Here is a 17,697-nt window from a genome sequence, read left to right on the forward strand (position 1 = left end):
TGTTGTCTGGTGTCCTATCACTTCCTGGTTTGTGTATGCCAGGAAGTGTGAAGTATGAAGACATGTGACTTTGTTGACAGCTGCGCAGTTCAGGATATGAAAACACTGACAACCCAAACCTCTGCTGCCCCTTGACAGCAGAGCGAGCTGCTGGAAGCAGGAAACGCTGGCTACCCATATATGGTGAGCCCCCACCTTTTTGCTCTCATACTCAGCAGAGTACTTCCACGGCCACGGGCTAGAAGCAAGCGCTTCCTACTTCTGCTTTCAGCGGAGGACAGGATATAAGCAGTGACATTTCGCTCTGTCTTCGATTCAACTTTTGCTCTCTTGCATAAGCTTTGGACTCCACACTGCAATAGGTTTTCCTATTGCAGTGTGTTTCACCCCTCTATACACTTCTCTAGAGGTTTACCTCCGGTAGGAAGTATCTTAATTTCAACATAATACTGTGAAGGTATCCTTTGCTAGTGTAACCCTCTTAGTATCTGCAGAATACTCAAATTGTTTGTTGGATCAGGACCTAGGTTCATAGAGAGAGGTTTATAGCCAATAATAGACACACAAAGAACTGGAGCCACAGAATGGTTTGATTTACAAGGTTATATTGAACCTTGTGAAGATAAAAATAAAATTCACATCTTATACAAAATGTACAATGCTCTTCTCAATCAGATAATTCAGCACATATCCATTGAAATGTGTAAAAGTGTCTCTGAGATGCAATGTTCCTTCAGTTTGTTCCTTTCGCGTTCAAGCTCCTTCCTTGTTTCCTTATTCAGTCAGTTCAACTATTCAACAGTCAGTTTCAGTTCCAAAGTCAAAAGAATAAGTCAAATTAGAAAAATGTGTTGCTTTCTTAATCTTACCACACTGGTGCACTCAGGTGGTGAGAAACGAAGAACGCTTGTTTTCTCCTCAGCAACAAAGAAAATCTTGATCCTACTCCTCGAGATAAGGAGATAATCAGTTCAGTGGTGGCTCGCCATCTTCCTCGTCAGGAAGAGTTCCATATCCAGTCTCAAAGGTATCCAGGGAACTTCAAAAACCTAGCCAAGACGCTGCCAAAAGTTGTAAACTCGTGGCACAAAGGTCTCTGAATCACCTCTCACGTTGCATGAGTGCAGTCTCACAAAGCGCTGTCTCTGACCGTTTAAACAGTTATCACTTGTAACGGCTGAACTACTTTATGAAACAGATAGTGCTCGTTCCCTCGCGCATTCTCTTACTCTGTAACGTCTAACGTCTTTCTGGTAGGGCGGGACTTATTTTCCTTTGCCCAAATGGGAGTCTTCATTCGCCGAAATAACCAATGAGAAGCGTACCTGGGTAAAACTGCTGTGATTGACACTTTGTTTAATCAACAGAAATAAGGTTAAATTAAAATGACATTAAAGATATAAATTATCGGCTGTGTTACATCACAAATAGAAAAATAATCCTAAAAATAAAGATATTAAGGGCTCAAATTCTCTACCTGGTTACACCCTCCCCCTTTAAATGTAATGCACGTCCCGTTGCATGTTGACACTATTTTACAATAGGAGTGGTCATTTCAAAAGCTTGACTCTGTGACCAGTAACAACTGTCATCAACACTAAGAGAATCAGCAAAAGCTGTACTCAAACCCTGGAATAATGATTTAACCACTGTGACTAAGGGATTTCCTAATTCAGGATAGTGGAATCTTTGTGATGGTTGACGATTCCTCTCAGATCTCCTGATGGGTTGAGGTATTCCTGAGTCACTGCTTGGCACTGTCTCTGTTTGGTTTTCGATCTGGTTTCTCATTCCGGTTCCAAAAGGCTTTTGGCTCCTTGTCTGTATAGGACTTTCTTCAGGTAAGGGTGGTACTTCTGCCGAAAAGCTATCTGGCATAGCTTGAGTCAGGTTTGAGTGACTTTTGACGACTCATTACTGGGAAGGATCTCAGACTCTCTCTTTGTTGTGATTTCACATTCCATATCCGGTAAGTGTGACTTTGTCTCAATTTCTTGTCCAGGTGGACTCCAATGTTGGCTGGACTCCTCATTATCAGGCTGTTCAATGGAAGAGCTCTCTAGTGAGTGAAGAGTTCCAGTAGGTGTTTCAGGCAAGTTATTTTCTGAAGGCAGGGATCCCTGTTGTTCCAATGGTTCCGAACAAGGTGGATTCATGCAAGGTTCTCTTTCAGGTTCCCCACGTTCCTCTGTGTTTTTGTCTGAGGTTGGTAATGGTGTGTCATAGATTTTGATGAAATGCCTCTCTCCTATTTCTTGAGATGGTTCAAACTGATAGCAGATTTCATCATCATCCTCTTGAAACCAGTTCTCATCCTCTGGTTGAACTACACACTGTCGAGTTGTTGGTCTTGGAGGCTTACTGACTTGTTTTGGCTCCTCTTTTTCTGTTTGTGAGAGGAAACCACAAGGGAGCAAGAGATCTCTGTGGAGTGTTCGTAGAGGTCCATCCCCTTTCTCAGGTTTCAGTGTGTATACAGGCAAGTCTCCCATTTTCTTGGTGACCACATATACTGTAGACTCCCAGCGGTCTGCCAGTTTATGTTTGTTTCTGAGACGGAGATTGCGGACTAACACTCTGTCTCCAACATCCAATGTGGACTCACGGATGACTTTGTCAAACCTTTTGTTTTTTTCAGCCACTTTCTGAGAGTTCTTGGTGGCTACTTGGTAGCTCTCCTCAAGATGGCTCTTTAACCTTTTCACATACTCTGAATGTGAGTGAGGCTGTTTGTTGGTGACTGGTAGTCCGAAGGCAATATCAATGGGCAGTCGCGGTTGCCTTCCAAACATTAATTCATATGGTGAGAAGCCTGTAACATCATTTTTTGTACAGTTGTATGCATGTGTGAGGGGCTTGACATAGTCACGCCAATGGGCTTTCTCTTTGTCTTTTAACGTACCCAACATACTGAGTAGGGTCCGGTTGTAACGTTCTACCGGATTCCCTCTCGGGTGGTATGGACTGGTTCTAACTTTCCGTATACCCAGCAAGGAACAAAGTTCTTGGATGGAATGCGACTCAAAATCTCTACCCTGGTCACTGTGAAGACGCTCCGGAAAGCCATAATGGACCAGGAAGTGTTCCCACAGACACTTTGCCACAGTACTAGCCTTTTGGTCTCTTGTGGGAATGGCTACCGCATACTTGGTGAAGTGATCAGTTACTACTAGAATGTCTTTTGTGTTCTTGCTATCAGGTTCTAGTGAGAGAAAATCCATGCAGACTAGTTCCATGGGCCTGGTAGTCTGGATGTTTACAAGTGGAGCCGCCTTGTCAGGCGGGGATTTCCTGCGGACACACCTCTCACAAGCTTTTACTTTCCTTTCAACATCTGCAGCCATCTTCGGCCAATAAAAACGAGACCGTACAAGTTCAACTGTGCGCTCAATCCCTAGATGGCCCATGTCATCATGAAGATTCTGAAGCACAGTGGATCTGAGGATCTCAGGGAGAACTAATTGCATTCTTGTCTCTGTTCCAGATAAGCGCTTTTGGTAGAGAAGACCATCTCGAATCTCAAAGCGCTTCCATTCCTTTAAAATCAATTGGAGATCAAGGGAGTCAGCTTTGAAACGATGTGATAAGTTGTTTCCTGCTTCTAATAAGCTAATAACTCTGCCTATGACAGGGTCATCCCTTTGGATCTGCATGAGGTCAGAATGATTGTACTTTGGTACGGTCAGAAGGCCATTGGTTTGATCTTCTTCCTCAAAGACAGTGGGAATGGCAGCTGGAGACATGGCAAGAGAATGTACCAGCCCAGAAGACAAATCATCTTGTGCTAGAACTGTGTGCCTCTGACAAGTTGCAGTGACTGTGTCTGCAAGGAGGAGCTGAGGCTCTGCATCCTTTACAGATGCCAGGAGATGAGATCTGAACTTTTCAATGCGCTGGTATTCCTCCTGTGAAATTATGTCTTCCTCCAGCTCTCCATGAGGCCTTCTGGATAGACCATCAGCATCAAGATTCAGTTTACCGGCTCTGTATTTGATGTCAAATGTGTATGTGGACAGTGCTGCTAGCCAGCGATAACTAGCAGCATCTAGCTTTGCAGTGGTGAGAAGGTAGGTCAAGGGATTGTTATCTGTGACAACAGTAAAAGTGTTACCATACAGATAGTCATGAAATTTGTCAGTTATGGCCCATTTAAGAGCCAAGAATTCCAGTTTATGAGCTGGATATCTGGATTCACTGCAGGATAAGCCTCGACTTGCATAGGCAATCACACAGGTTTTTCCATCCTGTTCCTGGTACAAGGCAGCTCCCACTCCTGTGGTGCTGGCGTCTGTGTGAAGGAAGTATGGCAACTTTGGATCGGCATAGCCAAGGACAGGTGAAGAGGTGAGTTTCTCAATTATGCCCTCAAAGGCCCGCTGACATGCATCACTCCAGCGTTCACCAAAAGGCTCTTTGGGATTCAGGTACTTTGAATCAGTCAGACTGGGTTTACAACCATTTTGCTTTGGCGGGTAACCGGCGGTGAGGGAGGTAAGTGGTTTAACTATTTGCGAATAGTCTTTTACAAACCTCCGGTAATAACCGGTAAATCCAAGGAATGATTGGAGTTCTTTCAGGGTTTGTGGTCTTGGCCAGGTTTTTAATGTTTCCGCTTTCTCTGGATCAGTCTTTACTCCCTCCCTGGACACAATGTGGCCAAGATAGCGGACAGAGGTTTGAAAAAACTTGCACTTCTCAGGTGAAAGCTTGAGTCCGTATTCTCTCAGGCGTTCAAGGACATGAACGAGTCTGGTCTCATGCTCTTCAAGTGTACTTGAAAACACAATCAAGTCATCCAGAAAGACAAGAACCTCTTTTAAATGGATGTCCTTCACGCACTTCTCCATAAGTCTTTGAAAAGTGCTTGGAGCATTCGTGATTCCCTGGGGCATGCGGTTAAACTCATAGAATCCAAAGGGGCACACAAAGGCCGTCTTTGCTTTGTCTGCTTCCTCCATCTCTATTTGATAATACCCTGACTTGAGATCCATCACAGAGAACCATTGTGATCCAGCGAGAGCTGAAAAGGACTCCTCAAGGTTTGGCAGGGCATAGGCATCACAGATGGTCTGCAAATTCAACTTCCGATAATCCACACATAATCTCACATCACCTTTTTTTTCTTCGAACAACAACAATTGGCGAGGAAAATGGGGACTCGGACTCTCTGATGATGCCTGCGTCTAGAAGAGTTTGAAGATGCTTTTTAACTGCTTCAAAGTCATGAGGGCGAATGGGTCGATCATTCAAACAGAATTCCACACTGCTGCGCCATGTATTATAGTCAACTTCAAATGCAGGGTGAGGAGCTCTGCCTGAGAATGGTTTCAGTTTGTAAGACAGATTGGATTGAGATGCTGCCTCACTGTTCCTGACAATGTGCTCCACAATGACGCGCTGTACCTCAGGTGTGCTGAGTTGGTCAGCTGGCAATTGATGAGATTTAGGTTTTCCATCTCCATGTGGAGTAGTTTCTTTGACAGTTTCAATAGGCTGGGGTGCAACGCTAACTAAGCTTGGGTTTTCAAAAGTACGGAATGCAGGTGGTATATCTTGAGGGTCAGCTGGTTCAGGTTGTGAGAGATTTTCAGCCACTTTAACTTGGGCTTCCCCTCCCACTGACTCTCCTATCCGAGCCAACTCTTCTCTCAAAATATCTTCAAATGACCTGCCACCTTCCTGTGCTAAATCTCTCAGCTCAGTCAAGTAAGCTACCGTTGCAGAAGCACTAGCCTCACTACTGCATGCACTCGCTAGGCTTTGAATGTGGTGAATAACCTGCGGATTTCCAGTGCAAGCTCTGTCAAGTGGTAAGTGACGTCTCTCTAGCTCTTTGAGTGTAGCTTCATGTTGAAACTCAACAATAACCCTCACTTCTTTACCAGCGGAAGGCACCTCAACTAACCTTTCTACAGGCCCAAACTGTTTCAGTAAGTCAAAAACTTCATTGTCTACTGAAATGTGAGTTAATCTGCTGACTAAAACAGCGTTTGGAACCTTAACATTCTCTGATTTCACAACTTCCATTTTATCACCAGAAATATGTTAGAAGATTTGAAAATAATGTAAGATGCTTTACAGTAAATAAAACCTTCGTTGCTCCAGTTACTCAAAAGGTGTCTATCTTCAATTTTCTGTTGCAAAAATGCTAATATCTTAACCTCTCCTGGCTGGCTCGCCAAGTTTTAGTCTGTAACCCTCTTAGTATCTGCAGAATACTCAAATTGTTTGTTGGACCAGGACCTAGGTTCATAGAGAGAGGTTTATAGCCAATAATAGACACACAAAGAACTGGAGCCACAGAATGGTTTGATTTAAAAGGTTATATTGAACCTTGTGAAGATAAAAATAAAATTCACATCTTATACAAAATTTACAATGCTCTTCTCAATCAGATAACTCAGCACATATCCATTGAAATGTGTAAAAGTGTCTCTAAGATGCAATGTTCCTTCAGTTTGTTACTTTCGCGTTCAAGCTCCTTCCTTGTTTCCTTATTCAGTCAGTTCAACTATTCAACAGTCAGTTTCAGTTCCAAAGTCAAAAGAATAAGTCAAATTAGTAAAATGTGTTGCTTTCTTAATCCTACCACACTGGTGCACTCAGGTGGTGAGAAACGAAGAACGCTTGTTTTCTCCTCAGCAACAAAGAAAATCTTGATCCTACTCCTCGAGATAAGGAGATGATCAGTTCAGTGGTGGCTCGCCATCTTCCTCGTCAGGAAGAGTTCCATATCCAGTCTCAAAGGTATCCAGGGAACTTCAAAAACCTAGCCAAGACGCTGCCAAAAGTTGTAAACTCGTGGCACAAAGGTCTCTGAATCACCTATCACGTTGCATGAGTGCAGTCTCACAAAGCGCTGTCTCTGACCGTTTAAACAGTTATCACTTGTAACGGCTGAACTACTTTATGAAACAGATAGTGCTCGTTCCCTCGCGCATTCTCTTACTCTGTAACGTCTAACGTCTTTCTGGTAGGGCGGGACTTATTTTCCTTTGCCCAATCGGGAGTCTTCATTCGCCGAAATAACCAATGAGAAGCGTACCTGGGTAAAACTGCTGTGATTGACACTTTGTTTAATCAACAGAAATAAGGTTAATAAATTAAAATGACATTAAAGATGTAAATTGTCTGCTGTGTTACATCACAAATAGAAAAATAATCCTAAAAATAAAGATATTAAGGGCTCAAATTCTCTACCTGGTTACACAAGGTATTCTAAAACGATTCTCTAGAGGTATTTTGCATTTGGTAGGAGTCTAAACTATCCATTTATTTCACACAACATTGTATCGCCGGTTTCGCCGATTGTAATGTGATTTATTAAATCTTTGTATCATAACCTGTATCTTACTTTCATAAAATAAAACCAACAACCTCTGTAATACGAGGTTGGAAATCCAAATAAGAGGGGAGTCCTGTTTTAAAAGTACTTTTAAGTGCTTGGTCCACGGCATAACAAGGCGCAGAACGCTCCGGGTGGCCCTACTCACTGACGTCCCTGCAGAGAGTGACTCGGAGAGTTCAGACTAAAAGACATAACAAGTAAGTGATCACAACCAGGTTGCTATTTGCGTATGGTAGATCCACCGGTCTTGTAATACAATGTTGGGATCTGACCCTGCTGTCCTGGCTGGCTGAGACCTTCACACGTGTTTTTCAAATAAAGGAGCAGCCATGTTCCTTCCTTTCACCAAAACGCCTGATCTGGGATCTGCAAGAAACCTCATGCCAGATGACCACACCCCCCAGCTCCAGCAGAAACCTGATGCTGGTCCCTCATTGGCCAAGAAAGGGCCCCCCACTGGTTGTGCCACCTGGTTTATAAGTCTGAGCACAGCTAGAATTCTTTCTCTTCCGTCCAGACACCGCTGGTGTAAGGAGATCCACAAGGCTCTCTTCACCCCGGACACGCGCTGGTGTCAGGAGGTCCACAAGGCCTCTTCACTCCGGACTCGTCCAGGGGACAAGAAGATCCACGAGGAACCGCGGCCTCATCAAATCCTATCAGGTCACATGTAACATTCGCTGGTCGAACAGACTGTGTTTTATTTTGAGTTTTGGATCCTGTAGTGCGAGAACGGATAACTCCTATGCCCCGTTCTCCCACCCTTTTTGTGTACACACCGCCGGCAGAAGGTAACAATCTTTCCTCGCCGAAGATTTCCGGGAAGGACGACCCAAACCCCGTCCCTCAGCCGAAGTTAAAAAGCCCCTCTCTGCAGCGAGGAGGCCGAGTCTGCGCCAGCCAGCCCCGAGGCCGCGCCACCGAGAGCCCGCGGCTACTCGAGGGCTGAGTGATCCCCACCACGGGAAACGTACCCTACCGAACGAAGCTTCTACAAGTAAGAGTTACTGGTATCTGGGCCTAGCTTAGCTTAGCTTAGCATTAGCTTAATTTAGCCTATTCGTTATGTCGTTGTTATTCCTGCATCTTGTTACGTTAAGTTACTGTCGTGTTATAACGTGTTATTGCGCAAGCATCGCGGACCACGGAGTCCCGTTATATTGTGTATTTCCTGCTGTAACTGTTTGCATCAGATCCGTCGCTGCTAGTGGATGTGGAGGTTGTCATTTTATCACTTCAAAGCCCAAAACTACGGTGGCGGAGCCTCGTCTCGCCGACCGAGTTTCGGGGTGATAAGAGAGCAATACTCGCATCTCACCGCAGTGATAAAGATGTGTTTTGTTTTGGGGATTATTTTGTTTTGTTTGGTTTTATTCTCTCTTCTTTAAATCGGCTCTGTGAGTGAGATCTAGAACCGCAACTATCACCGTACAAGCGTGACCGGTCGGTTCAGAATCCGACCGTAGAGTTTACGAGTGATCAGCTGTTCCTCACATTCTCACTGCAGCGCCGAGCACCGCGCTCAGAGCTCTCTCTCCCTCTCTCTCTCTCGTCCTACTAACCCGCACACACATAGTTAGATTCACTGATTTTGGGTGAACCTCTCAGACACGTGGTCGCGTAATCTATTGTCCCAACCCACATTGTGCGCCGTCCCACGTGGTTACACGTAGCCACCTCTCAGCTATCTTGTCGCGGGTCAATAGACTCCGCCATCTTTGCTTGTAGGCTCACACGCCCCTTTTTAGGTTAGGTACCATCACTGTTTGAGTAGGCCTCCCCCCCTTTGTTTCCACACACACACACTCACACATGTACATATATCTATATACATATCCTTACCCCACTTTATTCATTTGACTTTAGGTATTAGATACATAATTGTATGATAGTGTTTGTTGATTTTGATAGTACTTGATTTGATCATTTATTATTTTGATTTAATAAACTCTGTTATATTTTAAAGAGCAGTCGTCTGTGATTACTTGTGCATATGTGTGTAATAATAACTGGATGTAGTGGCCTGTGCTCGAACTTAAACCTTCACTTTCACTCTGAATGTGTAATAGTAATCAGACTATTGACATTATGAGTGAACGCTAATTATGAGACTTAGTTTTATTGTTGGTTATTGGTCCCTGTTCGCAGGGTGGTGCCCCGTTATTATTAATAATCATTAATAATTGTTACTGACATTAATAATTCTATTGATGTCAAGAATTTAGTTTCTTAGATGCTGATAACCCAAACACGCTCCTCTACGTTCCCAACAACAATAACTATGGTAACGAGATAGGCCCCATTAAATGATTCGGCATATCTTATCCCATGGTGAAAGGACTTCATAAAGCGTAACCTGTCATCCCACTGCTTCACATAACGTAGCACATAACGGAGATACATAGGATTCTAACGCGGGTTATTCAGGGTTACGTTTTATGCAGAAATCTATCTGTCGTAAAGTAATCTTGAAGCTGGAGCTTCCCCAGGCAGTATAGAATGTAAGTAAAAAATATACTTTCAAACACTAGACTGTACGACCATTTAGCCGACCCAGGGAGCTAGTGGCTGGTAAAACAGCATAGACAGGTCGCATCCCGCTACAACTTAACAACTCAAACAGAGGCTTTGAACTAAGTTCATATTTTTAGACTGTAGTTACAGCCGTTACATGTTGCTCACATAATACATTTTGCATAGATGAGGCTAGCTAGCAGTTGTAGCCTGTGGTTCTCCATGAACAAGTGTTCATTTAGCCCACAACCCAAAAAGTCCCGACTGTGGGAGACTGCTGCACTGACGAGACAAGGGTCCCACAGACAAATTGATTGGAGTAATCTAGCTGGGTCTCTTCACAATGTATTTATATATATTTCCTATTCTTGAACTTGTTCTGAAGAAGGCAGCATTTTCAAAGACAGCCTTTCATTTTTCTAGTGCCCCGCAAAGACTGTAGTCTGTGTAGTCAAGTGGATGACGACAGATTAACGTGATTATTTCCGATGGTATGTGAAGTAGAAACTTTCTGAACGGATTAATGTTTTTTCCTGGTTGACTGAAAGACTTCCTCAACCAAGAAATGTTACTTTAGTTCCGGCTTGCTTGTCTCAGACCCTGCGGGAGACAAATCTGTGGGCGGGCATTTGATTCCCGTGAGAGGGCCAAATGTAAAGATAATAGGCGGAGCCAGCGCGTGACTGTACTGATTATACAATTATGACCAGGTTCTCTATCGATAAGTAATAATTGCCTTTCGCAAGCTGTATTCTGTTTCTCACACACACAGACCTACACACAGTTAGTTTAGAGACCTACATTTATTTGAACAGGCTGTCGTATAATGAGGACTAATATCACATTCACACACATTGTTTTGTCGCGCTTCACATCAGCTTCCACTTAAAATTATTTTCAGTCCTACACTCAAAACGTCCAGGGTTAAGCCCTGACAAAATGCCCCAGTGGCGACCCCGATGCCCGTAGCTATGACAACTGACGGATGTGCTCACAGCGAGAGAGAAGAGGGGGGGAGTTACGCTGTGCCGCTGCCGGTGGGGTTATTCTCCGCATCAGTTTATCCCGAACTGATCCCGAATACCACGCTGCCCATTCCGTCTCCGCGACTCTCCTCTGATGACACAGGTTTATTTGAAGGAACTCCTCTACATTACATTTATCTAATCCAACATTGAAGGCGTAGGATCGTGCAGATCGGGCAAATGTAACTCAGTGGGTGGGCCCGGACCCACAGTGCCCGTCCATGCCACCGGTGTGGCTTGTCTACCATGTGTTTATTTTCAGGACATCTCAATAACTGCAACAGATTTATCTTTAACTTGGTTTTGGATTTTTGTCAGCATTTTGAATCTTTTTGCAAAACATGTATTTTCATTGCTTTTACGACAATATATAATATGATAGAAAACGTATGTTAGAAAAATGTTTTACTTTTTAACATTCAGCATAGCCTAATTTCCCTGATGACCTTGCCCTTTATGACCTAAAGTAGTCTTTCCTGTACGTTTTTGACCTCTGCAGCCGAGTGCTCCTGTTGACAAAACACACAGCACCAACATTAGAAGAGAACATCCCCAATTTAGCATTTCCTATAACCATCATGGACAGTTAGAAAAGGATCAAAGTCAGTGTTGCTCGGAATGGACACCAGAAGACAATGAAAGTTGGATTCTCCCTGGAGGACGACCAGGAGGCCAGCTACGTAGGCGGGGTTGATCACAAGGCATCCCTGGAGGCTCAACACACAGACCTTGAGGTCGGATGCATTGGCATAGTTACTCAGAAATCGGCCAGGAGGCTGGAGGTCAGGAAAGGAGGACTGGCAACAGAAGATCCTCGGGGCAGGGGGCTGGACCAACCGAGGCCAAGGACTGTGGCTAAATCAAGTAATGTAGCAATTACCACAAGAGTGAAAACACAAACATTACCAAAGCTGCGCAACATATCTAAAACAAATTCTGAATTAAAATAAATGCTTAAGATGAAAAATGAATTGGGAAAAGAATGGTTGCCTTTAACTTGGTGAAATCAAATGTAGTTAGATATCAGCGGAGGGAGGGAGACAAAGGCAGAGGGAGAGAGGATGAAGAGCGATAGTACAGTACAGCACAGAGTTAGTGAGCGAGCCAGATGTTAAATTATTCTCTTTGGATTTACAATAATAAAATCATTTGATCAGTGGAACGTGTCCTCACATTCTCCCCCTACAGGCACTGTACAGCTCCCTCCAAACATCTCCCCCCTCTGTGAGTTCAAGGCTGAGAGCCCAGGCAAGGGAGGGGGGGTGCAGAATTAAGAATTGAGCAATATTTGCTCCAGAGTTAGCACTGCTCATCCCTGGAGAATGATTTTGTTCAACTGCAAATCTTTGAACCTACAAGAATATGTGTCTGTTCTTCTGAGCCACCTGGGTGAGATTTGAATGCAAAGATTTTTCTTTGTCTTTCAAAACAAACTGCACTGCAAACGTCCATGGCCTGAGATAAAGATCATATCAATATATCTGTTTATCTTTAAATCCCCACTTCACACACCTCTCATTTTCCTTCTCCATGTAGAGTGAGTGAACTTTGCAACAGATATGAATCCAGGCCATGCAGGTTTTCCCCTACAAGTAACTCAGATATCTTTGTATCTTCGCCAGGAGGTCGTGTGTGTGCATGCGTGTGTGAGTGCATGCGATTGTGCACCTCTGTGTCTGTACACGGCTAATCTGAAATTCTGCTGCAGCAAACTGCAAAATATTTTTGGGTGGTCAGTTATGGCTGCATGCTCAAGGACCTCTCGTGGTTGCGGTGACTCACGCTTTATCAAAACACCTTTTATTACCTGTTTTATACTGCCATTAACTGCCTGCTGACTCCTCACTCATTACTTTCAACTGGGCCGCAAGTAATAACTCTGCTGACTCCCAGCCACAACTCTGTGGCCAGAGACACAGCGGGGTGAGACAGATTTCTCACTTTTATTGTTGTGGAAGATGGTTTTGGCTAACAGCTAACAGAACTACACAAACTGTTGCCTGCCTTTTATTGCCTCACATTTACAGGCAATTGTGGAAAAAATAGACTTGATGTGCTTCAAGTCCCGGTTAAGAGTGTGAGACCTTAGAGTGGAAAACCCTTGTACATATATGTGTTATGTACACACATGTGCTCTGTAGTGCAGAATGTGCTAAATGGGCACAATGAAAGGAGAGAAGTTAATTGAGCCTCAGTCCACCAAGTTCAGTCTAAATGGCCCGCGCACGGCCCCAATCGACTCAGTGTGTCGTGGGCTCAGGATGACCTTCACAACCGATGCATTGCCCTCAGTAGCGTTTGTACTTTGCTATATGGTTAATTGCAATAACAAGTTAAAAAAAGGGCAGATTGCACTCAGCTACAAAATTGTATGGGCGTGTTTTGCTGTAATATCATGAGCACAATATGTTTTGTGAAACAGACCTTGAGACGGAGAAGATGCCGGTTGCAAATAATGCACATTCATGGTAAAATTACGTTTCGGAGGAAACATATTTTCCTCTGGACCGAACGATTGAACCATTTCAAACACCAGATTAGCGAACAAAACTAAAAAAGGCTACAAAACTATTTTGTTAGGTTTAGGCTACCAAACTACATATTTATAGGATTTTACGACATTTGGGACTTAGTCAGGACTTCAGCAAGGAGGTTCATGGGATCACTGGATTCGATAAAGAAGTTCTGTATGATGCTATTGTGTGCACTCTGGCACCTTACTTACGTTCAAAGTACATGTCTCAATCACTGAAAAGTGTAAGTGTGTAACTTAAAAACGGTTGTTTACATTTCAGAGGAATTGTGATGCTAAAAATATTAGTGGCTGTTAAAAGAATAGTATTAATATTTGTATTAGGTATGGTTATTAGTTATGAAATGTATTTATGTTAACGGTGGTGGAATTTTAATGTCATTAACTACATTCACTCTAGTACTGTATTTAAGAAAATGTATGAAGTACTTGTACTTTAGTATTTTCATTTTATGTTGGTTTATGCTTCCACTCCACTAAATCTCAAATGTTGATTTAGTTACTTTGGAGATCTGGAATAATAATGTAACCAAGTGGAACTGACGGGGTGAAACTATTGGGCCCGCCGGACCGGTAATTGGGTGCACGGGCCCTGATTAGCTGAAAAGATGCTGGCAAATCGCGTCCTTTGTCTTTCTCTCCGCCGTGACGAGCGGGTGTGCCGAGTCTGCTCTCTGTCTCTGCCGCCACGAGCGGGGGTGCCGAGTCCATCTATTTTCTCTCCCGCAACAAGCGGAGACGTAGCGTGAGGCCGCATGAGTTGCGTCGGTAGCGCAGTGTCTGGGAGGCATCTGTTACGGAGGGGACAACGTGTGTTTGGGGGATGGCTGATTCAGGTATCTATTTATAGTTGAATGGTTTTTCATATTATGTATTTTGTGTGCTGGGGAAATTGGGTATATAATTAAGAAAGATGTAATGTTGTATGTGTTTTTTTAGAGCTTCCTGAGCAGTGCACCCAATGGTAGCTGGGGGGGAATCCAAGTGGGGGTGGCTGGGTTGCTGAACATTCGGTGGGTTGAAGTACAATCTTTTTGGGTTTGTTTTCTGTTTATTGGCAGTTATTTGTGATTAATTATGTTTTCGTTTTCATTTATTTTCTAGTTAGTGGGACGCTGGTCTTTTGTTTAGTTTCTTTTGCTTTAAGTTGTTTGTGATGCATATGTTGGCACCTGGTCTGTGAACTCCTCCTGCTTCAAGGTTTAGCGAGCAGGAGGAGTTCACAGACCTCCTCCTGCTCGCTAAACCTTGAATCTACTGGATTTGTAATTTTTAGGGGACCTAAGGATTTTTGGAATTTGGCTGTGATATTAATGATCCCCAGAAGATTATTCCTTATTATACTAATGACCCCATGACAACCAACACTTTAGTCCAGAGCAAGATATTCTGGCCAGAATGCTTTGTCGTTTTCTGTCCATATTCATGGTCTCCAGAAGATAAATCATGATGTTTTGTATGACACCCTTACATTCATTCTAACATCAGCCAAAGAGAAATATGTCAGTTTTGTGTTTAAGGCTTTAAAGTTGTAAGAAAATGCAGTTAATTCTGCTAATAGCATTCAAACACCCAAGAGGATATTGATGACATCATGGCCTTTACTTTAGCACCAGTTTTTATATTTTGGTTGTACTGATCACTACCACTAACAGTAAATGGGGTGTTTGTAACACAAAAGTTAACTAAAGTTGATATATTTAATGTATCAGCCTTCAGTTAGTCCACCCTCAGGAGAAATCACCTTTCTAATAAGCCCATGATCCTGTTACTGATCATTAATGTGCAGATGTATGCTGGTTGATTTTGAGATATTCTTTGTAATGTTGCCTTTCAGGTGAAAGCCGGATATGACATCTAACATGTCAACTCTTCAGACACAAAGTAAAGAGCCGTAGTTTTAGCTTGACCTTTTCAATTGATCCAGTGGGTAGTTTCAGAGGCGTTAAACCCTGTGCAACCCTTACGCTGGATTTAAAAAGACCCAGAATTCAAGGTTTTCACAGACACCCCCCACTGCACTGGGAAGCATGTCCTTTGGATGATCACATTGTTCACAGTGTTATGAAAAGAACTGATCCATGTCTGTCTATTCAAACTGATAATAGACTGAGACATTGTTCAGTTCTTATCTGCAGCTCAGGACACGGCCAGACAATCAAGACATGACCTTTCTACTATTATCATTTGACATGCTGCATTCAAGTAAAAGATTTCCTATGTGTAACCAGAAGCGGGTAATAACAAGTAACATTTACTCCGTTACATGTACTCAATTCACTTTTTTGAGTCACATTTACATTTTCAATGCATTCATCTTCTGTATTTATTTATTTATGCATTTGTGATCCATTAAGAAGCAGGTGGTCAGCTCGTCCCCTCTAGCGCTTTGGAGGTCTGGCTATGCAAGTCTAGCTGGTCCCAGGTTTTCTGGCGGTCTGTTATCTTACCACAGCCACGCCTCCACATGACTCTCTGTTCACAGTAAAGCGGTCCGGCTAGGGTTTACACGTATTGTAGTGTAAATGCTGATCTTAAGTCCGTACATCAGAGAACCGTTCTGACAGCGTGTCTGTTGTGTTAATGCTAACAAGTTTGATAACATATACACACAGTACATTCTTCAAAACTACTACTACTTTTGCTTTTTGTCCTAATGTAAATACTAGAACGGTGTGCATTTAACTAGTCATGCTTTGTGTAGCCTGATGAAGTGAGACAGAAAAGTAGAGACCAAATTATGCAAAGACAAGAAAAGAAACGCTGCTTTTATTTCATGTGGACATGACTGATATAATGTTTCAACCACAGATGGTCTTCCTCAGGTCAAAGTGAAGTGAGCATACCTGTATCCAATAGGTGGTTAACAATGACATATCACAGCATTATCTCCTAATTAGCCTGAATGAGTTCTTTGATACAAGACATTTTCAGAAAGATACAATATTACATGATCAGGCTTGAGATTTATGTGTCAATATTGTCTGGTGTAAAGGTAGCAGGTTATCTAATCAGGAGATGAAGACTTGTCATCACAAATAAAAACATGTGTATGTTCACTTCTTTAACTTTACCTGAGGAAATAATTCCAGTCATACTCGCATCAAATACATTTTTTTCAATAAATACTTTTGTACTCTTACTGAAGTAGTTATTTCGATTACTTGTTTTTGACTACTCTACTCACCTCTGTGTTACTTTGTGCTTGTAACATTCTAAATACCTTGGCGGCATGACTACTTCTAATTACATGTTTAGTTTGTGTTAATATGTCTAAAGAAAGCTGACATCCGGATGCCACTTCCTGTCTACTCACTGTTCTAACAGTGTATCGTGTACCAGGGGTTTAACTATGCACACTGTAATGCCTCATTTCCACTTCATGGTTCAGCTCGACTCGGCTCTATTCACTTTGGTACCAGTTATTCTCAATTTCTTTTTCAACTGGATGACATCGTCCGCTCTCACAAGGTGAGTTGATTCTTCCACGTCTCGCTGGATCCTTGCATCGGCAATTAGAGGCACGTATGCACTTAGTCAATTGACCATGTCATAGTTTTGCGGGCTGCCATTTTTTCAAATCTGGGTTGAGTAAAAAAAATGTTCCCGCTATTGATTGTTGGGATCTGACTAAATGGCTTCGACATGTGCTGTGGAACAAAGAGAGAGTCAGGCCTTCCCTTTTGCAAGCAAAGGTTTCATCCTGATTGTAGTTTGATGAGCACCAAACCCCCCAACTGTAAAGAAATTGACATTAGGGTGTGAGTTTCCTCCCCCCAAAAACTATGTGTTCCTGAAGTTACCTGAAAGCAGCGCTGCAATCTAATTGGCTGAGAGCCAAGACACCCCAGGACCCCTGTGGTTCAGCCACCTTTCTACAAAACAACCAGCAACCCCCACCTCAAGGCTTTTTCCATCGATCCCTCCGGGGTAGCAGGAGGCACACATGCAACGTTGTTCCCCTTTCTGTTTAACCAAAACCTAGGTTTAACAGTTTATATTCGCTGGCCGAATTCACCAAACTGTCTAGTTTATCCTTGTTCGTATCCACGAAGCGAACCCTTTTATTCCTGCAGAAGTGAAGAAGCAAGACTTCTTCCGAAAGAGAGAGAGAGAGAGAGAACTTCCACGCTCCACCAAGCGCCTCATTTGCTCCGGTCATAAGGACGCGAACGTCCCTTATCCGAGAGATAACCTCAGCCGCGCTGCCCGAACCCACCGAAGCTCAGAAGAACCCCCCTGAATCACCACGATTGCATCGTACCGTAAGGCAATAT

The sequence above is a fragment of the Anarhichas minor genome, unplaced genomic scaffold, assembly GCF_050575085.1.
Source record: "Anarhichas minor isolate MPS153535 unplaced genomic scaffold, ASM5057508v1 ptg000015l, whole genome shotgun sequence".
In the NCBI taxonomy this organism is placed as follows: Eukaryota; Metazoa; Chordata; class Actinopteri; order Perciformes; family Anarhichadidae; genus Anarhichas; species Anarhichas minor.